Raw genomic sequence first — 23,581 nt, 5'->3', positions numbered from 1 at the left:
CACTGCCACCCAGTACAGGCTTTGTTCCTGGCCACAGAGTGACAAAGGCACTCACCCCATGTGGCCAGAAACCCGTCTGGATGTGGCAGGCTGGCAGAAACTGGTCAGCCTAGCAATAGTAGTTGGACAAGTATACAGGGGGTATATCTAAGATGCCCTCTGTATGCATTTCTCAATACATTCCACACTGGCATCAGTGTGGATTTATTGTGCTGAGAAGTTTGATACCAAACTTCCAAGTATTCAGTGTAGCCATTATGGAACTGTGGAGTTCCTGTTTGACAAACTCCCAGACCATATACTCTTTTTGGCTACCCTACACTTACAATGTCTAAGAATTGGCTTAGACACTGTCCTCACCTGTGGGATAGTGCACCCTGCCTTAGGGCTGTAAGGCCTGCTAGAGAGGTGACTTACTTTTGCCACAGGCAGTGGGTTGTCGGCATGGCACTCTGAGAGGAGTGCCATGCCGACTTAGTCTTTTTCTCCCCACCAGCACACACAAGATGTGAGGCAGTGCATGTGCTGAGTGAGGGGTCCCCAGGGTGGCATAATACATGCTTCAGCCCTTAGAGACCTTCCCTGGCCACAGGGCCCTTGGTACCAGGGATACCATTTACAAGGGATATATCTGTTTGCCAGGGCTGTGCCAATTGTGGAGACAAAGGGAGTCTTCAATTTCTAAGTGGAAGAACCTGGAAAGGCCAACTGCATTGGCATGGGGAGTCTCAGGTCTGTGTTCCACCAAAAAGTCAATTCCCTGTAGGGATATGGACCACCTCAACAGTTTAGGGTTCTCTCCTTTCATTTGCATAATCCATCTGAGAGGTCTGTGGTCAGTTTGAACTGTGAAATGAGTACCAAGCAGGTATGGTCTCAACTTCTTCAGGGACCAAACCACAGCAAAGGCTTCCCTCTCAATGGCACTTCAACATTGCTCCCTGTGGGGAGTAACCTCCTGCTAATAAAAGCAACAGGCTGATCAAGGCCATCATCATTGGTTTGGGATAGAACTGCTCCTATCCCATGCTCAGAGGCATCAGTCTGCACAATGAACTACTTAGAATAATCTGGACCTTTCAAAACTGGTGCTGAGCACATAGCTTCTTTCAGGGTGTCAAAGTCCTTTTCACAATCCAAGGTCCAGTTAACCTTTCTGGCCATTTTCTTGGAGGTAAGTTCTGTGAGCGATGTCCCTTCACAATCCTCCTATAGTAGCCAGTCAAGTCAAGGAATTCCCTGACTTGAGTCTAGGGGTTTGGAGCTTCCCAGTCCAGAATAGTCTGGATCTTGGGTTGTAATGGCTGAACCTGGCCTCCACCTACAAGGTGTCCCAAGTATACCACTTTGCCCTGCCCTATCTGACATTTGGATCCCTTGATAGAGAGGCCTGCTGCTTACAGGGCCTGCAAAACCTTCTTCAGGTGGACCAGGTGATCCTGCCAGTTGGAGCTAAAGACAGTAATATCCTCAAGATATGCTGTACTAAGGGACTCCAAGCCATGAAGGACTTGATTTGCCAACATTTGGAAGGTGGCAGGGGCATTCTTCAAGCCAAAGGGCATAACAGTAAACTGATAATGCCCATCAGGTGTAGAGAATGCTGTCTTTTCTTTTGCTCCAGGTGCTATTTTTATTTGCCTGTACCCTGCTGTCAAGTCAAAGGTACTTCAGAATTTGGCAGCACCTAATTTATCATTCAACTCATCTGCCATTGGTATGGGGTGAGCATCTGTCTTGGTGACAGAGTTGAGCCCTCTGTAGTCCACACAAAACCTCATCTCTCTCTTTCCATCCTTGGTGTGAGGTTTGGGGACCAAGACCACTGGGCTAGCCCAGGGACTGCCAGACTGCTCTATCACTCCCAATTCCAACATCTTGTGGACTTCCACTTTGATGCTTTCCTTGACTTGGTCAGACTATCTGAATATTTTATTGTTGACTGGTAAACTTTCTCCTATGTCCACATCATGGGTACACAGGTGTATCTGACCAGGGGTCAAAGAAAAGAGCTCAGCAAACTGCTGGAGGACGTGCCTGCAGTCAGTTTGCTGTTGGCCAGAGATGGTGTCTGAGTAGGCAACTCCATCTACTGAGCCATCTTTAGGGTAGGTTGAGAGGAGGCCAGGGAGAGGTTCACTCTCTGCTTCCTGATCCTCATCAGTAACCATCAGCATGGCTAAGTCTGCCCTATCATTATAGAGTTTAAGGCGGTTAACATGGATCGCCCTCTTGGGTGTCCTGCTAGTGCCCAGGTCCACCAAGTAAGTGACCTGACTCTTCTTTTTTAGCACTGGGTAAGGGCCACTCCATCTGTCTTAAAGTGCCCTGGGAGCCACATGCTCCAGAAGCCAGACTTTCTGCCCTGGCTGAAACTGAACCATTGCAGACTTTTGCTCATATCACAGCTTCTGGAGTTGTTGGCTGGCCTCAAGGTTTTTGCTTGCCTTTTCCATGTACTCTGCCATCCTGGAGCGGAGGCCTAGTACATAGTCCACTACATCTTGCATAGCCTCATGGAGAGGTCTCTTCCAGCCTTCTTTTACAAGTGCCAGTAGTCCCCTTACAGGATGGCCAAACATAAGCTCAAAGGGGGAAAACCCTACTCCCTTCTGTGGCACCTCTCAGTAGGCGAAAAACAGACATGGCAAGAGGACATCCCATCTTCTTTTGAGCTTTTCAGGGAGCCCCATGATCATGCCTTTCAATGTCTTGTTAAATCTTTCTACAAGACCATTGGTTTGTGGATGGTAGGGTGTGGTGAATTTGTAAGTCACCCCACACTCATTCCACATGTGCTTCAGGTATGCTGACATGAAGTTGGTACCCCTGTCAGACACCACCTCCTTAGGAAATCCCACTCTTGTAAAGATACCAATGAGTGCTTTAGCAACTGCAGGGGCAGTAGTGGACCTAAGGGGAATTGCTTCAAGGTATCTAGTAGCATGATCCACTACTACTAGTATGTATTGCTTCCCTGAGGCTGTGGGAGGTTCAAGTGGACCCACTATGTCCACACCCACTCTTTCAAAGGGGACCCCCACCACTGGAAGTGGAATGAGAGGTGCCTTTGGCTGTCCACCTGTCTTACCACTGGCTTGACAGGTGGCACAGGAGACACAAAACTCCTTTACCTTCTGGGACATGTTGGGCCAATAGAAATGGTTAACTAACCTTTCCCAAGTCTTGGTTTGTCCCAAATGCCCAGCAAGTGGAATATCATGAGCTAAGGTCAGAATTAACTTCCTAAACTCCTGAGGCACTGCCACTCTCCTAGTGGCACCAGGTTTGGGATCTCTTGCCTCAGTGTAAAGGAGTCCATCTTCCCAATAGACCCTGTGGATTTCTCTGACATTACCTTTTTCATGCTCAGCCGCTTCCTGTCTTAGGCCTTCAAGAGTGGGACAAGTCTTTTGTCCCTGACACAGCTGTTCCCTTGAGGGTCCCCCTGGGCCCACGAGCTCTACCTGATAAGGCGCCAGCTCCATGGACTCAGTTCCCTCAGGGGATAGAACATCTTCCTGAGAAGAGAGGTTCTGTTTCTTGTGCTGTGAAGAAGCTGGTCCCCCAGTCTTCTTTCCTTTCCTCTTGTAAGGTTAGGCCATTTTTCGAGACTCCAACACTTCTTTATTCTTTATTTATTCTGCATTGTGCTCATGTCTTGACACACACCAGTTCAGGGATACCCAGCATGGCTGCATGGGTCTTGAGCTCTACCTCAGCCCATGCTGAGGACTCCAGATCATTCCCTAGCAGACACTCTACTGGAATTACAGAGCAGACTACCACCTGTTTCAGGCTAGTGACCCCTCCCCATTCTAAAGTTACCATTGCCACGGGATGGGCTTTAGTTTCATTGTCAGCATTTGTGACTGGTTATGTCTGTCCAGCCAGGTACTGTCTTCGGGAAACCAGGTTGTCTGTCACCATGGTGACACTGACACCTCTATCCCTCAGGTCTTCTACCTTATTTCCAATTATCAAGAGTTGCTTCCTGTAATTTTGCATGTTAGGCGGCCAGGCAGCAAGTGTGGCTAAATCCACCCCACCCTCTGAGACTAAATTAGCTTCAGTGTGGACCCTGATTTGCTCTGGGCACACTGTTGATCCCACCTGGAGACTGGCTATTCCAGTACTAACTGAATAGTAGTTGTGGGACTGTTCTTGGGACAGGCCTTGTCTCCAGTTTGGTGCCCATGCTGTCTACAGTTGTGACACCAGGCCTTCTTGGGATCAACGTTTGTACCCTTATACCCATTTGTGGACTGTGAAGAGTCTAGGGGCCCACACTCCTGATCAGGTTTTTGGGGTGCTATAGAAGAATCTTTGTTTCTGTCCTTGGAGGTCTCATCACCCTTCCCCTGGGGAGGCTTTGTGACCCCTTTCTTTTGGTCACCCCCCCTGTGGAAGTCTTGGTCACTGTTGTCTTGATCCAGTGGTCTGCCTTCTTTCCCAATTCTTGGGGAGACATTGGGCCTAGTTCTACCATATGTTGATGCAGTTTGTCATTGAAGCTATTACTTAACAGATGTTCTTTCATAAATATATTATAAAGTCCATCATAATCACTTACACCACTGCAAGTTATCCAACCATCTAGTGTTTTGATTGAGTAGTCAACAAAATCAACCCAGGTCTGGCTCAAGGATTTGTGAGCCCCCCTCAAGCTAATCCTGTACTCCTCAGTTGAGAATCCAAAGCCCTCAATCAGGGTAGCGTTCATAAGGTCATAGGATTCTGCATCCTTACCAGGGAGTGTGAGGAGTCTATCCCTACACTTTCCAGTGAACATTTCCCAGAAGAGAGCTCCCAAGTGAAATCTGCTTACTTTTCTGGTTGCACAAGCCCTCTCCAAAGCTGTGAACCATTTGGTGATGTCATCACCTTCTTCATATTTAGTTAAATCCCTTTGGGGATTTTTAGGATGTCAGCATTCTCCCTGACCCTATTTAAATTGCTGCCACCATTTATGTGAGTTAAACCCATTTCTTTTCTTTCCCTTCTATGGCTAGGAGCTGCTTCTTCAAAGCCAATCTCTTTGCCATCCTTGCTAAAAGGATGTCCTCTTCATTGAGGCTGCCCTCAAAGCTTACAGAGGTACTGTTCTCCCCTGTGGAAAAACCAGGTTATCTGACTATGATTTGAAGAGACAGGGTTCTAGGAGCCCTGTTCTCCCTAATTAGGGCAGGAGGGGTAAGTCTCAGGGTGTCCACATCGTGGGAGTCACCTGGGGGTCCCCTCTGCAGTGTTGATTCTTCTGGACTCGAGCCGGGAGCGTCGGTTGCAGAGTGTTAGGGAGTCACGCTTCTGGAGTGAGGCTGGAGTCCCTTTAAAGATTATTTATTTGTTGTTGTTAGGACAGAGCCGCTGTCCACAGGAGTTTCTTGGTCCTTTGGTTGCAGGGCAGTCCTCTGAGTCCTCAGAGGTCACAGGTTCTGCTGGAGGCGTCGCTGTGCAGGTTCTTTGAGTCTGGAGACAGGCCGGTAGGGCCGGGTCCAAGTCAGTTATCGGTTCTGTTGCCTCTGCGGGGCTTTGAGGTCATCAGTCTTTCTTTTTGTGGGTCATCAAGGATCTGATTTCCTTGGTTCAGGGTCACCCCTAAATACTCAATTTAGGGGGGTGTTTAGGTCTGGGGGAAGTAGGCAATGGCTACTCTCCTTGAGGATGGTTATACCCTCTTTGTGCCTCCTCCCTGTGGGGAAGGGGAGCACATCCCTAATCCTATTGGGGGGAATCCTCCAAAGCAAAATGGGGGATTTCCTAAGGCATGTGTCACCTCAGCTCAAGACACCTTAGGGGCTGTCCTGGCTGGAGGGTGTGTGGCAGGCTGAACGGTATACACCAGACAGAGATCCGATATTCTGGTAAATAAAAATTTATTGTATAGACGTTAACTTTTGTTAATTCAAGTTTATATCATGAAATATGGCGTAGCCCAGTTAAATGTCTCTTCTTTAACTTGGTCTTCTTTCTCTCTCTTTTCTTCCTTTGTCAGGTTTCTCGAGTGACGTGGTAAGGTTCCAGGGAGGTACCGACAAGAAAACAAAAGAAGACTTGGGTAAGTATATAGGTATTCACTGGGGCTCTTCCTAGTGGAGAACGAAGAGGGAGTGGGTAAGTAGGGGAATAGAAGGCAAAGTGCGTTTACCCGTGAATTGTGCTAAAGCATAATTCCTTCTGTGCTTCAGATAAGTCATAAGGTGCACCCGAGAGGTTTTTGGTAATTGTTTAGTTAGACTGTGCCCTTTTCTTTCTCCCTCTCCCCTCTTACCCCTGTTACCCCTCCCCACTCCCCTTTTCCTAGTGTAGTTTTAGGGTTCCTGCCCCTTGCCCCTAGGAGGGACCGTACCTTTGTGAGCCACGACCCTCCTGGGTCGTGGCTAGGCTCCTTCGTCTGTTTGTCCTGCTCTTCGGGGATCTTCGGCTCCTGGTGCCTGGTGTTCTGATCCTTCGCGTCCTCACTGGTCTCCGTCTTCCTCTCACTCCCGGCATCCTGCTCTCCGTCGTGGGTCTCTCCCTGTGGCCGATCCGCGGCCGTTTTCATTACGAGCGTTTCCCCGGAAACAAGGAAACGCAGCTGTGGCGCGTTGCGCGTCCCCAGGGTTACATGGGGACGCGGAAATGACGTATCGGGTTCGCCCGACACGTCATTTCCTACGGCTGCTGTCACCGTGATCGGGTTCGCCCGATCACAGGGTGATTCCTAGTTGTTTTTCTCATTATCTCCTCTGGACTTGCTGTCAAAAGTGGGGGCTGTGTCCGGGCGGTGGGCATCTCCACTAGCTGGAGTACCCTAGGGCGCTGTAACACCAGGCTTGAGCCTTTGAGGCTCACCGCCAGGTGGTACAGTTGCAGCCTAGTACTAGTAGTTGGACTGGTATACAGGGGGCATCTCTAAGATGCCCTCTGTGTGCATTTCTCAATAAACCCCACACTGGCATCAGTGTGGATTTATTGTGCTGAGAAATTTGATACCAAACTTCTCAGTATTCAGTGTAGTCATTATGGAACTGTGGAGTTCGTGTTTGTGAACCCTGCCTTAGGGCTGTAAGGCCAGCTAGAGGGGTGACTTACCTATGCCACAGGCAGTGGGTTGTGGGCATGGCACTCTGAGGGGAGTGCCATGTTGACTTTTTCTCCCCACCAGCACACACAAGCTGTGAGGCAGTGTGCATGTGCTGAGTGAGGGGTCCCCAGGGTGCATAATACATGCTGCAGCCCTTAGGGACCATCCCTGGCCATAGGGCCCTTGGTACCAGGGGTACCAATTACAAGGACCTATCTGTGTGCCACGGCTGTGCCAATTGTGGAGACAAATGTACAGTTTAGGGAAAGAACACTGGTGCTGGGGTCTGGTTAGCAGGGTCCCAGAACACTTTCAATCATAACTAGCATCGACAAAAGGCAAAAAGTTAGGGGGTAACCGTGCCAACAGAGTCATTTTCCTACAGCAACCACCTATTAATTTATCCCAAAACCATTTATAAGTGGGTGAGTGTATTATACTTCCTATCATTCTTCCCCATTAGTCCAACATCCTGGCCCAAAAACTATAATAAAAAACCTGTATAATTAGATGCTATAAAATAAATATTACAGGTCAAAGTAGGTGTGATAAATGTGTACACAATAAATAAACCAAAAAGTATAGAAATCCGCTGAGAACAGAAAAAAAAGTATATATATAGCATTACCTAAGCAATAAATATTACTTACATCAATAAGTTCTTCTAAGTAAAGAAAAAATATGCTTTTACCTACTATACTAAGTTCAATAATATTCTTGAGATCATGATATTTCTTCCATGATATTATCAACCTATGATTTGAGTCATCATGAAGTTAGAATACCAGTACAACTACTCTCCAGATATGTCTCTCCTCTGCCCTCAAAAGCTTAATTTCACACTGGAGGAAAGCTACGAAAAGAACAGTCTCATCCAGGTCTACATATGTGAGTCACTCAGAGCTGGCTTTGGTAATTTTTCTTCAAATTGTGTTTTTATGTGGTTTTGTTTGAGGATAGTTTCTAAAACAGTATCCATGGGTCACTACAGTCAATCACAATGCATTGTACTGCAAGTGCACGTCATTGTCACTATTTGTCTGCTCGTTTGGACATGATGATAATTCACTTTCTTTCATTACCATGCTGTACACCGACAATTGTCTTCAAATGTTGGAAGTGTTTGAGTCGTGGTAATATCTTTTGAGTACCATTGTAAGGAAGGTCTCAAAATCTTAAGTAGTACCGTACTCAACTCAATGCAAGCCCCCTATCTCCAGTACTACCCTCATTCTCCTTGCAAAAGTTTGTGAGTCCGAGGCAGGTCCAAGTGGTAGGCAGTAGATCATGCATTCCTTTATTCCACACCTGGCAATGATTCCATCCGAAAAACAGCCTATCACTTGTTCAAATATTCTTACTTGATCAGCCTTTATGGTGCTACTTCTTTAAGATATAGGCCCTCATTATGAGATCTGACCACCGGGCGGCCGCACTCCCGCCGCAGTCATTATGAGATCCCTGCTGGGCCGCAACACAGGAGCCGGCAACCACAGTTGCACCCGTTGCGCTTTTCACTGTCTGCTATGCAGACAGTGAAAAGCTGCATGGGGCCCTGTCTGGGGGCCCGCGACTCCCTGTAACGCCAGCCTTTTCCTGGCTGTTCAAACCACCAGGAAAAGGCTGGCGGTCGGGGACTCGTAATCCCCTGGGCAGCGCTGCAAGCAGCGCTGCACAGGCAGATTATCACCACTGGGGCAAATGTGGCGGGAAACTTCTGCCGCGGTCATAGTTCCCTGGATTGCACCGCCAGCCTGTTGGCGGTGCAATCGCCACAACAGCCATGGCGCCAGGGTTGTAGTGACCCCCATAATGCTACTTTCCTCCAAATCTGATGTACCAGATCAGATCCTTCTCACAAAACAAAGAGAGTGGTTTGAAATATCTTTAGTACTCTTCCATTGTGTTTCTATACTCTAACCAGAGATTAATGTTTCCTGATCTTTCATAGATTTTGCATGCTTTCTACTCATGCTGGGACTTTCACATCAAATCTTATGTAGAGCAGTATTAAATACTTCAGTACCGTTTTCACTTCTGTGCTTAGATTTGCATACGTGCAATTGAGGTGGATACTCTGTAATTGAACCCACACTCCAAAAGAGGCCACCATGTGTGACGTAATATCTCATGAGCGAGCTTTAGAATTTTGTGACTTTTCAAGCATTTTGGTATGTCAATAGCTGGTATTTTTTGTGTTGCAGAAGATATTTGTGTCTCCCTTGTAGAACTTCCCAAATTGTTGTGGACCGGAAGGCATGTCATAGGTTGAGTTGCAGTGGTAGCGATAGCCTTTGCAGGAAAAACTACCGTAAAAAGGAGGTCTCAGAGTCAATGTCTGGTAATGTCTGGTTTGGTGTGTACAAACACTATAGCATTAAGTGGGTCATTAGGAGTTTTTCTGATGGAAACATCCGTCCGCCAAACTCCAGACGAGGAGACCACCACGGTGCTGGCGGTCTCCCCATGGCCCCATTACAACTTTCTCACTAGGCTGACCGACAGAAATCAAGATATCCGCTGGTCAGCCCAATGGGAATGGTACAGCAGCATTGTTCCTGGCTCATAATTGAGCTGGCGGCAATGCTGCCACACACAGCGTGCACCAGCACCCTGGAAATGTACATGGTCTGCACAGCATTTTAAGGGTGCTGGGCAGGGAGACCCCTGCACTGCGAATGCCATCAGGATGGGCCCACCTGGGGCCCGTGTACTTGTTCTCCACCAGCCTTTTCATGGTAGTCAGACTACCATGAAAAGACTGGCAGAGAACAAGGTTGTAATCAGCACAGCGGCGCTGACTTCAGCACCACCATGGCTGATTGCAACCACAACCGCTGTCACCCCGTCAGGATCACTGATCCTGGTGGAGACAGTGGTCTTTTGACGGTCCAACCGCCAAACTCTTAACTTGATGGTCAGGCCGCGGCAGTCCGGACTGCCACCGTGAGTCTGGTGGTCTAGTGACTGCCAGACTCGTAATTAAGCCCTAAATGTATGTGTTAGGGAACTATATAACATTTTACTGGGTGGTCTGTTTGTTTAAACTATGTGACTCTACAGAAGGTCAGTGCAGGGCAATTGTGAAAATCTGTATAGAGTTTAAATTATTTTTCGCTCCTGATCTTGTTCTTCTAATGAAAACCCTCTATATGAGTTGTTTGTCAGCATAGCCTCTAACCATAGTCTGTTTTTATTGATAGCCTATATCTCCAGCCCAATATCATGCAGGCATGATGTCACATAACATCCCTGCCAGAGATACTTTTGGTAGAAGTTATTCACCTTGCCCATACAAACAAACATCATGTGTACAAGTTCCTACCAACACTTTTCAAACTGAAGAAGAGGTTCATTGATTGGCTTAACAATGTATTCATAAATAATAAATGGGGTGTTTATTGTTTGTTATTTGTCATTTGAAGGATGCTGTCCCTTGTATATGTATAGAGGTCTATTATCCAAACTCTGTAAGTAAGATCAGCTTGAACATGCCTGCTCCATCCACAGCCAAGTGTGTGTGTTCCTTGGTTTAGCATTCTTTCCAAAATTTATAGACCGTGACACCAATCCTCATCCATCTGAAATGTTACTTAGCTTTCTTTATTGGGCCAGTGTGTCTTTTCTTTTCACTTGGGGATTTATGACCCAGTGACCACACAGGTACCAGTTCAGTAGGGTAATAAAACCTTTTCGGAGGCCCCCTACAAGAAATGGAGAGGGGGGGGCCATAAAGCCCACATTTTCTCAGTCCCAAACCACTCTGTAAAAGTACTTCATCTTTGCTGCCTGCCTCCGCATGACATCAGCAGTAGTTTCCATGATACATTTAGCGGCAAAGAGAAATAAGCATTGGCAAATCCAATAGGTCTCGTCAATACGAGAGCTATTTGCTTTGCAAACGTGTTTTAGCCATGTTGTAAACCAGCGTGGCATCTGTTCAACATGGCTAAAAGTTAGTGGCATAGAGGAGACTGGCATGGCATAGAGTGGCGTGTCATAGAGTGGCACAGTGTGTTGTAGTGTGGCATAGAGTAGAGTGGAATGCTGTAGAGTGGAGTGGCATAGTGTGTCATGGAGGGAGTGAAGTGGAGTAGCATGGGACGGTGTAGAGTGTCAGAGTGGAGTAGTGTAGAGTAGAGAGGAGAAGTGTTTTGCAGAGTGGAGTAATGTGTTGTAGAGTGGTGTGGCAAAGAATGTTGAAGGTAGAGTGGAGTGGTGTAAAAGGAGTTGTGTACAATGGAAAATAGTGTTGTGACGTGGAGTTGAGTAGAGTGGATTGTCATAGAGTGGCATTGAGTGGCGTAGAGCAAAGTATCGTGGAGTGGAGTGGGATAGTGTTGTAGAGTGGAGTGGCATAGTGTTATTGAGTGGAGGGGCGTAGAGAGATGTGTCATGGAGGGAGTAGAGTGTCCTGGAGGGGCATGTTTTAGAGTGGAATGTTATAGAGTGTTGTAGAGCTGAGTGGAGTGGCATAGACTGGAGTAAAGTGGCATGGACTGGTGTAGGGGGATTTGCATAGATTGGAGTACAGTGTTGTGGAGTAGATTGGCAAAGACTGGAATAGATTGTCATTGAGTGAAGTGTTGTAGAGTGAAGTGTTGTTGAGTGGAGTTGAGTAGATTGTTGTAGAGAGCAGTGGGGTAGAGTGTCATAGAGTGGAGTGGCATAGAGTGTCATGGAGTGGTAAAGAGTGTTGTGAAGTGCCGTGGAGTTGAGTAGAGTGAAGTGTCATGGAGTGGCATAGAGTGGCGTACAGCAAAGTGTCGTAGAGTGGGATAGTGTTGGAGAGTGAAGTGACAGAGGAGGTCATTATGACCCCAGCAGTCGGTGATAATGTGGCGGTAGTACTGCCAACAGACTGGCGGTACATGCAGCCACATTATGACATAGGCGGGTTGGCTGCAGCCAACCCACCAATTTACCACTCTGACCACCATGGTGGTAGCAGCCGTCGCGCCGGAGATAACAATCTCCAGCCCGACGGCCGCTAGTGTTCTGCCTGCGGTATTTTGACCCTGCCTACCACCATGGTTTGGTAGGCCCTACAAGTGACATGGAATTCCCTCCCTGTCACTGGTAGGAGGCTCACCCCCCCTAAACACTCCCCAGATGCCCCCAACCTCCCCTCCATCCACGCTCTCCCCTTCAAATCCCCCACCCCTATTCACACACACTCACAGACAAGCACCACACATACACACACTCACACAGGCATATATTCACTCATGCATCCATTCACTCTTGCACGCATCCGTACACACATTCACACTGACACGCAGACATGCATTCACATTTCCATTCATGCACACATACACCAATGCACACAACACTACACACACATTCGCATTCACGAACACACTCACACATTCATGCACACACCCTCACACACAAAACCCCCCACCCGCCACCTGTTTGAAACGCGACTTACCTGCATCCAGTGGGTTTTCGGCAGGGACGGGACGGGGCGCTGCTACCGCCAGTAGCACCCGCCAGCAGAACACCGCAAGGTCCGTATTATTTGTCATAATACAACTGGCGGCGGTCTACTGGCATGGCGCTGCTGGTGGTAGCAGCGCCACCTTAACACCATCCACCAGTATGGCCACAGCCGGATTTCTACCCTTCTTGTGGTGGAAATCCAGCTGTGGTCATAATTAGGTGGACAGATGTTAGCCGCGGAAGCGGCCTTTTGGCGGCCATCGCCATGGCGCTAGGCGACATTTACCGACATTCTTATAAAGAAGGCCATAGTGTTATAGAGTGGAGGGGCGTAGAGTGGAGTGTCATGGAGGGAGTAGAGTGGAGCACAGTGGAACTGCATAGAGTGGAGTAGATTTTCGTGGAGGGGCATGGCATAGAGAGGAGTGGAGTGTCATAGAGTGTAGTAGAGCTGAGTGGAGTGGCATAGAGTGGGTAAAGTGGCATGGACTGGTGTAGAGGGAGTTGCATAGAGTGGAGTTGTGGAGTAGAGTGGCGAAGAGTGGAGTAGATTGTCATTAAGTGAAGTGTTGTATAGTGAAGTGTCATTGAGTGGAGTGTTGTAGAGTTGAGTAGATTGTTGTAGAGTGCAGTGGGGTAGAGTGTCATAGAGTGGAGTGGCACAGAGTGTCGTAGATTGGAGTGGCGTAGGGTGGAGTGGTGTAGTGGAATAGAGTGGAGTAGTCTGTCTTAGAGTAGAGTGGAGTGGCATAGAGGGTGTTGCATAGAATGTCATATAGTGGAATGAGTGTCGTAGAGCAGCATAGAGTGTTGTGGTGTAGAGGGGAGGGGTAGAGTGTACATGGGAGTAGCGTGTGGTAGAGTGGAATGGCATATATTGGAGTAAAGTGTTGTAAAGTGGAGTAGAGTTGAGTGTCATAGTTTAGAATGGGGTAAAGTGTCATGGAGTGGAGTGGCATAGAGTGGGTGCTTAAGGGCTTAAACCTGAGGGGCCCAGGTCGAAGTAAATGGGTGATGGTTTCCTCGTCACTCAGGGGAGGGCTTTGAGGCACCTTTGGTGAGCCGAGGAGGTCACACCCATAGGAGCTGTGACCTCCTCAGCCCAGCAAAGTTCAGCTCAGGCAGCCAGGAGTATGCGCAAATCACGCATGTCTGCTCCTGGCTGCCTGACCTGAACATGAAGAGTGTCTGTCAGGCTGACCTTTGTTTAGCCTGACAGACACTCTTCATGAGGGGCAAAAGGAGGGGGGGTTGGCCCCTCCGCCCTAAAGGATGGGCCGCGCCTGATATATATATATATATATATATATATATATATATATATAAACATACAAAGCCACATTTAAACATTCTAAGCAAATATGTACGTGGGTATATCTAGAAAGATAGATAGACATGCACAGATACTTGTATTTTATTGTCCCAGCGAAACAAAAAAATAGAAAGCCATATATTTTTCCCCTTATCAGAACATACTTTAATACAGTTAATGTAAGAATAAAACACTTTGAAATGTGCACAAGAGCTGCCTTAATGACTCAATTGATAATTTAATAAAAAAACAGAGGTCATATTAAAATAAATACAGACAATTTCATATACTAACGCTCTTTGTATATTTTCCGTATTACTGCAAGGACTCTATATCTTTATGAAAACAGAGTTCGCAGCATGACTAACCCCACAATGCCTAGTGGTGATGCGGGAATGGCTAAATTCCTGAAGTTACTGAAGGCACTTTTAATCCTGGCATTCCTGTCTCCCTTGGCTTCTGCTCTGAGATGTACATTCTGGTTGGATGACACTGTATGTAGGGCTCCGCCTTGGTGTCTACCGCTGCCCTGATGGAGTGAACCATACTCATGTGATCAGGCAGTCTATGGTGTGGACTCATATCCCTCTCACTGGGCTGATGCAGGGCCACGAAAGCAGAGTCTAGTAAGGGTGTGCCAAGACATACACTTGGCATAGGGCAAGTGGACCTCTCCACCCACCCATATGCCCTGCCTCGCAGTACACCCCAGACAGAGACATCTGATTTAGTTCCACCTCAATGTTTGGACCTTAGAAAGAGACCCTGTTTGTGAGCCTGCAGATTCCTGTGGCAATGACAGACTCTGGCCTGCCCATACCTGACTTATTACTTGGGCCATTGCAAACACTGCAAGAATGCAGTCATCGGTCTTGGCTGACTAAATCCGAGGTGGGAGGGCTGCACTGACAGCATGGGGCAAAGACTGCCACAGATGACAACATGACACATTGGTGGGCACCTATGATGAACCCCACATACCCTCACTGCAGCAGCACAAGTGATCAAGTGATGTGCTTCTGCTATCCTATATATCAGTGGTATTCAAACTTTTTAATGTCATGCCCCTCCCAGAGGAAAAAAATCATTGTGCCCCTCCGAATTTTTCACTATTGTTCTATTAAATTGTGAATGTTTAAATATAGCTACACTTATTTTTAAACATTGCAGTTAAGTTCTGCTGCTGTTTTAAAAATGCAATGAAATACATAATGCCATACACAATTCTGGTCAGGCATATGCCCCCAGCTTGGATGTAAATGACAAAACAGGTTAGTGATGGTGGTTTACTGCTGCTCAGTTTTTTTCTTTCACTTTAAAACAAAGTCCTTTTATTAGCATAATGCTGCTTTTGGCCAGAGCCTGCCCCCCCTACCCCGGATCACTTGAGGCCCCCCAGTTTGAAGACCCCTGCTATATAATCTCAACGGTTCTGATATCTTGCAGTTGCATGAAGAAAATAACGCAAGAATGTTTTAATGCTTCACTAAACATCAAATCTATTCACAGTGGCTGCGCCATTTGGAAAAACACTTGCTAAAGACATTTGAGTAGGAAGTTAGACACAAAAATCATACTTTTGATTCAAGTGCAACAGATCTTTCAGGTCTGGTGCCTAATTAGGCAGTTTAAAACATGTTTATTCTTTGCATTCAGGGAGTCCTAGTCCTAAATTTAGAATAAGATAACCAGAACCACATGTCCCAGAATGCAACTAAACTAGGTAATGGAATTAGAGACTCCCACATGGAACTAGGAAACCAGAGCTCAAATGTCACTCATAGGCAAACTAGAAAGCCATAAATATCACTCATATTTATTCTTTGACCTTGACAGCTATGTACACAGTTTTACTTAAATATTATGTTGGGGCCTTTTCAGAACATTAAAACGTGTACAGACAGCAGCTGTTTTTCTCTGGGAAAGGTGACAACCTTTATTACCTCTGCATTAGTCTGTTCTGTGCTGCCTCTTCCCCTCTCAGAGGAGCAGTGCCCTGTAGAAGACGCTCTCTGTGAGGAAGCCCAACATCCCCTTGTAAAGTGCCTGCTATGCGGGGATTGAAAAGAAACAAATACATTGCTATTTTGTTTCCCTTCATGTCAGGGTCAGTGCGAGTCAGCTCTGAGCATGCTGCACACAACAGCTGCTTTAGAGAGACACACAGCACTGCATAAACAAGCTGAGTGGACCACCCTTCATTTACAGAAGACTGGGGGCTCCCCCGCATCATAGGGGCTACGGAGGTGTCCAGTACGGCCCTGCTGCCGACATCTTTCGCTACGCTACTTTTTTAAGTTGCATTTTTCAAATTTGTATTATTTAAATTATTTGCAACTGGTCTGCCGGAGCTGTGGAGTTAGGGAGCTCCCATGCACTGCGGAGGCCTCCATTATACTCCTGTTGTAGAGACCTGTTTACAAGCAAAATACACCAAAGAGACTGGAAGCGGAGTCTTTAAGCTTCTACTATGACTATTACATTGCTATACATGAAAGCTCAGCTTGAGTCATTTATTCATATTAATGCACTCAACGCATACTTCAGAAAGATTTGGCATTAAACAGACACACGAAACTGGTGATAAATAAATGTAATATGTAATAGATTACGTCCTATTTACAGCATGAATCACCTGAATTCTCCTGAATGCAATGGTTACTTCACTCATTTTTCCAGTCACACTGACAGTCGTTTGATCTTTCCTTAGCAGTTTTCATTATGGCAGCTTGTCAAGTCACCAATTAATGTAAACCTAAATCTTACATTCTAATGGATAAGCATCAACTTTTCACTCAGCCTGCTTAATATTATAGAATGGGCTTCATTATTTATTTTTAATTTTTATTCCTCATATTGATGCCACCATTAAGCTCCAACTACTTGTGAGCTCATGAAAGACACGTACCTCTAGGTCAGGGGATGGAATAGATTTCCAGCCTAGCCAGTCAGGGGCGACTAATCATCGTACCAGAAAGCACTTTGAACACATAAAAACTTTAGAAGGTCCCAGAATCCTTTATCATTCCGCTTTACTTCTCTTTTGTATACTTCTCTAAAGAAAAACACAATATCTTTTCCATGCATGCCAACTAGGTGCATTGGCTTGAACCCAACTTATACAAATTTCTCTCCTTGCAAGTAATATCAGGTAAAACACCCGGCCTCTATGGTGTGGATTGGGGGGGGGGCAACCAATTTTCAGAGGCAAAATCCCAATCATAATTAAACGGGGGCTCACCTCAATTATACAGTCCAAGGAATCAGAGATTGTCTTACCCACCACAATCCAAAATCCCTCTAGTTTCAGACAAGAGGCGAACATATGAACGTGGTCCACCTTGCCGCTACCACACCTCGCTGCTACCACACCTCTTACATTGGGAGATTGCACTTCCTCTTATCTTTGCCAGTTTTAGAGGCCTCCAATACGCTCTACTGTGAGTTAAAAAATAATTTCTTCTTAAGGTGGCAGACTTAACCACTAAATATAATATAGCAAAGAATACTTGTCATAACTGCTCCTGCTCCTCATCAGGCAGGTATCCACTCCACCTGGAATAGAGTGGTTGCATTGAGTTCACCACTGCTGTTAAAAGATACTGGTTCCATGTGCGACTTCCTTCTTTATGGCCCAGAGTGTCTGTAGATCTAGCTTCATTTGAGTTTGTTCAGGGCCCAGAACCCCCTGGCTCCTAAGCCATCCATTGACCTGGAAAATCCTAAACGTAGATATAGGCGGTCATTATGAACATGGCGGGAAAGACCGCCAACAGGCGTGTTGGCGGTGACCAGAATCCCGCCGTTGGCGGCGACTGGAAACCCGCCATATAATGATTGAAAAACCCAACCCTGCCAAAAATTCCCAGACCACCACTGTAGGAAGTTGGCTCTGTATGTACTATTTCAAAGTAAGAAATAGCATGCACAGAGTCCAAGGGTTCCCCTTAGAGATAAGATAGTGGCAAAAAGAGAAATGTTAAGCATTTGTTGTACACACAGAGGCAATAAATGAGGAACACACACTCAGAGACAATTCCAGGCCCATAGGTTTTTGTATAGAAAAATATATTTTCTTAGTTTATTTTAAGAACCACAGGTTCAAGATTTAAAAGTAATACTTCAAATGAAAGGTATTTCAGGTAGGTACTTTAGGAACTTTGAATTACCAAATAGCATATACAGTTTTCACATAAATGACATATAGCTATTTTAAAACTAGACAGTGCAAATTTCAACAGTTCCTGGGGGAGGTAAGTATTTGTTAGTTTTTGCAGGTAAGTAAACCACCTACGGGGTTCAAGTTTGGGTCCAAGGTAGCCCACCGTTGGGGGTTCAGAGCAATCCCAAAGTTACCACACCAGCTGCTCAGGGCCGGTCAGGTGCAGAGGTCAAAGTGGTGCCCAAAACGCATAGGCTTCAATGGAGAAGGGGGTGCCCCGGTTCTAGTCTGCCAGCAGCTAAGTACCCGCGTCTTCAGAGGGCAGGTTTTGTAGGGCACCGGGGGGGACACAAGTCCACACAGAAAGTACACCCTCAGCGGCACAGGGTCTTTAAAGCAGGCAGTCGCGGTCACGGGGAGCCTCAGGGGGGTCAACTCTGGCTACTCACGGTCTCGCAGTCGCCGGGGAGTCCTGCCTGAAGTGATTATTCTCCACAAGTCGAGCCGGGGGCGTCGGGTGCAGAGTGCCAAGTCTCACTCTTCCGGCGGGAAACGCGTCTTGTTTCAAAGTTGCTTCTTTGTTGCAAAGTTGCAGTCTTTAGTGAACAGAGCCGCTATCCTCTGAAGTTCTTGGTCCTTCTAGATGCAGGGCAGTCCTCTGAGGCTTCAGAGGTCGCTGGTCCCTGTGGAAAGCATCGCTGGAGCAGTGTCTTTAGAAGTGGGGAGACAGGCCGGTAGAGCTGGGGCCAAAGCAGTTGGTGTCTCCGTCTTCTCTGCAGGTTTTTTTCAGCTCAGCAGTCCTCTTCTCCTTAGGTTGCAGGATTCTGAGTTCCTATGTTCTGGGGAGCCCCTAAATGCTGAATTTAGGGGTGTGTTTAGGTCTGGGTGGTTAGTAGCCAATGGATGCTAGCCCTGAGGGTGGCTACACCCTCTTTGTGCCTCCTCCCTGAGGGGAGGGGGCACATCCCTAATCATATTGGGGGAATCCTCCATGTGCAAGATGGAGGATTTCTAAAAGTTAGAGTCACCTCAGCTCAGGACACCTTAGGGGCTGTCCTGACTGGCCAGTGACTCCTCCTTGTTTTTCTCATTATCTCCTCCGGCCTTGCCGCCAAAAATGGGGCCGTGGCCAGAGGGGGCGGGCAACTCCACTAGCTGGAGTGCCCTGGGGTGCTATAACAAAGGGGGTGAGCCTTTGAGGCTCACCGCCAGGTGTTACAGTTCCTGCAGGGGGAGGTGTGAAGCACCTCCACCCAGTACAGGCTTTGTTACTAGCCACAGAGTGACAAAGGCACTCTCCCCATGTGGCCAGCAACATGTCTGGTGTGTGGCAGGCTGCTAAAACCAGTCAGCCTACATGGGTTGTCGGTTAAGGTTTCAGGGGGCACCTCGAAGGTGCCCTCTGGGGTGTATGTTACAATAAAATGTACACTGGCATCAGTGTGCATTTATTGTGCTGAGAAGTTTGGTACCAAACTTCACAGTTTTCAGTGTAGCCATTATGGTGCTGTGGAGTTCGTGCATGACAGACTCCCAGACCATATACTCTTATGGCTACCCTGCACTTACAATGTCTAAGGTTTTGCTTAGACACTGTAGGGGCATAGTGCTCATGCACTTATGCCCTCACCTATGGTATAGTGCATCCTGCCTTAGGGCTGTAAGGCCTGCTAGAGGGGTGACTTATCTATACTCTATAGGCAGTGTGAGGTTGGCATGGCACCCTGAGGGGAGTGCCATGTCGACTTAGTCGTTTTATCCCCACTAGCACACACAAGCTGGCAAGCAGTGTGTCTGTGCTGAGTGAGGGGTCCCCAGGGTGGCATAAGATATACTGCAGCCCTAGAGACCTTCCCTGGCATCAGGGCCCTTGGTACCAAGGGTACCAGTTACAAGGGACTTACCTGGATGCCAGGGTGTGCCAATTGTGGAAACAAAAGTACAGGTTAGGGAAAGAACACTGGTGCTGGGGCCTGGTTAGCAGGCCTCAGCACACTTTCAAATCAAAACTTAGCATCAGCAAAGGCAAAAAGTCAGGGGGTAACCATGCCAAGGAGGCATTTCCTTACAACCACTCCCTGCCAGGACTCTGTCGGTGGGAATCCCGGCCCACCCCGCCACCGCCAAGCACACCCACATCCTGCCCTCCAAATAATGATGCACAAATCACCTCGGCGGACAGTGGAGGCCAGGCGAACATTGCCGGCTGCGACCGCCACGGGCGGCAAGTGGACACAACAGCAGCAAGTGCACACATTGGATAGGCGTATCACCCACACATTCAGAACCCCATAAAACACCCCCAGACACACCCCACAATACCTTGCAATGAAACCAGGACCAGAAGACTGAGAGCACCAGAGCCAGACAGCGAACACCATTATACAGAAGACGCATATCGACCCACACAGGAGCACCCATACCCCGTCCCTAGTCCAGACGCCACCCACCACACTCACCATGTCTGCCCCCCGAAAAAAAAATCCTCACCGAAAGGGAGCTAAGGACCATGGTGGACGAGATCCTGAAGGTTGAGCTACAAATATTCAGCTCCGAGGTGCAGCACACACCCATCGCGAGGAAATTGGAGCTGTGGCAGACCATTGTCAACAGGGTGAATGCAGTGGGACACCATCCACGCACCAGGGACGACATCTGAAAGAGATGGAATGACCTGCGGGGGAAGGTCAGGGCCATGGCATCTAGGCACCACCTGCAGAAGACTGGGGGAGGACTGCCACCAAGACCACCCAACTACACTGACTGGGAGGAGAAGGTACTCGCCATCCTGCACCCAGAGGGACTCACTGGACTCTCTGGAGGAATGGACTCGGGTAAGTCATCTACAATTACCCCATATACAACCTATCTGCAATGCATGCACCACCACACCCCACCCACACCCACCTGGACCTACACCCCACCCAGCCATTACTCACCACATCCGCCACCTGGCATCACCTACAACCCACTAACAGGCCCACATCACTTCTGGTGTGCACAGCCACCCACCCCTGCATGTACCCACAATGGAATAATACCCCCCACCACAATGAAACCCCACCACTGCCACTAAATGCAATGTCTACCTCACAAAGGCACCCTGGAAGGCCACTGAAAGTAACACCAGCCCAAAATAGCCCAGTTCTGTACACCTCAAACCTTCAGGCATATGTAACAGACATGTCTATGTGCCCCAACAGGCATCACCATCCATGCAACCCTAATGGAGGGGACAAGGAGTGCCACAGCCCTCCAGGGAGACAGAGGCACATCACAAGACCTTGGCGAAGGATCCCTGGACACTGATGAGCAGGCAGGCCCCTCACACAGTCCTGGATTCTCACCATGCAGCAGCCCCACCCAGGAAACCACTGTCACCCCTAACACCCAGTCAAGACCAGCAGGCCAGGTGAGGCGTACCCACACCAGTGTACCCAGGGCACAGACTGGTGGAACACAGCTACAGGGGCCACAGTCTCCCTCTCCCAACATGCAGGAAGGCGAGGGCCCCAGTAGAAGTGTCATGTCCAGACCTGTGCAGGGGACACAGGCACAGGGGGCTACGGCAAGTTCAAGTGTCCCAGTGGGTCAGGGGGTAGGGCACCGGATGGATGCAGCAGCCCAGGACGTTATTGAAGAGGTATTGGGGGCCTACCAACATGCCCAAGACAGGTTGGCACAGGTTGTGTCTACCCTGGAGCAAAGTTAGAGGATGCAGCTGGAACAACACCAACAGGCCATTGAGCAGTGGAAAGAGCACAATGCCACAATGGCCACCATTGCTGGAGCACTGCTGCAGTTGGTAAAAAAACAGTCTGACACCCACACTGGACAAGAGGCCCCCACAACAGCCCAGGACAACCAGCAACAGATGACCTAAGCAGCAGAAACAGCACAGGAAATACCCTCCCAGGAAACACAAGAGCCAAACATGCCACCACAAGTAGCTCTACAGCAGGCACCCAAACGTAGTCCTAGGCCAAGATATGGCACTGGAAACCCAGCTAAGTACAAGCCCCCTTCCAACAATTGACATTGCTACTAATGCAAAGCAACCATCCCACCCATTCACCAACAACACTTAGCTGAGGGCAAATTGAAGTACTGTTCTAAAAAATTGACCCATCTAAGACATCCAACAGGGCTGCCACCAAGTAGGTTTTGAGCACACCCAACCCGTATGACTCCCATCATTGTATATAACACAATTCACTCTATTCTACCAATAAAACACATTTCACACCTGTAACACTGTCCCCTGTCTTCAATGTTGAACAAAGTGGAGTATGGATGCAACTGGCAGAGAACAACTTTATTATCAATTAGTGCTTGATGGTGGTACTGTGTGTTTAAAATTAGGCAAGGAGGGAATGCATATATTTTAGTCAGTACCATGCAGAAGTGGTCCAAGTATCGACTATCATGACCAATCCCCCCTATGTGACAGAGCACACTGACAGTATTAGTCACTAACCCAATGACAGGCTTAAGTCCCACACAGTTATTGGAAGTAGAGTTGTATCAGTTGGTTCCTGGAATGGACATCTTCCCTTCCTCATCCTCACCATCACTCTCCTCACCTATCTGAGGTAGCTGATCAGGACCTATAGCACCCTCCAACTCCAAAAGGGGAATAGAATGTCTCACTGCCACCTTGTGCAGAATGCAGGAAGCCACCACTATTCTACACACCTTATCATGCCCATAGGCCAGGGAACCCCCAGAGATATGTAGACACCGGAATCTAGCCTTCAGGAGACCTATAGTACACTCTATGACCCTCCTAGTACGTCCATGGGCCTCATTGTATTTCCTCTCTGCATCCGTCCTGGGATTCCTCACTGGGGTCAGGAGCCAACGCAAGTTTGGATAGCCAGATTCACCTAGAAAATGGTTCAATACAGAGTCGTCATTGTAATGTTCCTTAGGCAAACTTACCTATGATCCACCCTCTGTACTCTTGTAGTTGTTCCATCTTCTGTGGCACACTACTGTTACTCAACACAAATGAATCATGGACTGAACCCGGAAACATGGCATTCACATGGGAAATGTACTGGTCTGCAGTACACACCAATTGGTTGTTCATGGAGTGAAAGTTCTTCCTGTTTCTGTACACCTGTTCACTCACTCTTAGTGGGATGATGGGTACGTGTGTACCATCAATGGCACCTATGACATGGGGAATGTTTGCAAAGGCAAAGAAGTCAGACTTGATGGCAGGAAGGTCAGTACTTTGGGGAAGTCGCACATAGGATTGCAGATGTTGTACAAATGTATTCAGAAATCTTGTCAGTACCTGGCTGAACATTGGCTGTGAGAAACCAGCACCCATGCCCACTGTCACTTGAAAAGAGCCTGTGGCCAGGAAATGGAGTGCGGAGAACACCTGCACCTCAGTTGGAATGGCATGCTGATTATGAATTCCCGGAGTTAGTGAAGGATCCAGTAATGCACAAAGGTCCTGAATAGTTGCACATGTGAGTCTGTAAGTGATAATGATCTGACGCTCCACCATGGTTTCCATATCCACAAGTGGTCTGTACACCGATGGTGCCCTTCCTCGCCACAAGGGTCGGTACCTACAAGAGGTTAC

This window comes from Pleurodeles waltl, chromosome 9, assembly GCF_031143425.1.
Source record: "Pleurodeles waltl isolate 20211129_DDA chromosome 9, aPleWal1.hap1.20221129, whole genome shotgun sequence".
NCBI classification, from domain to species: domain Eukaryota; kingdom Metazoa; phylum Chordata; class Amphibia; order Caudata; family Salamandridae; genus Pleurodeles; species Pleurodeles waltl.
This window is presented reverse-complemented; position numbering follows the sequence as displayed.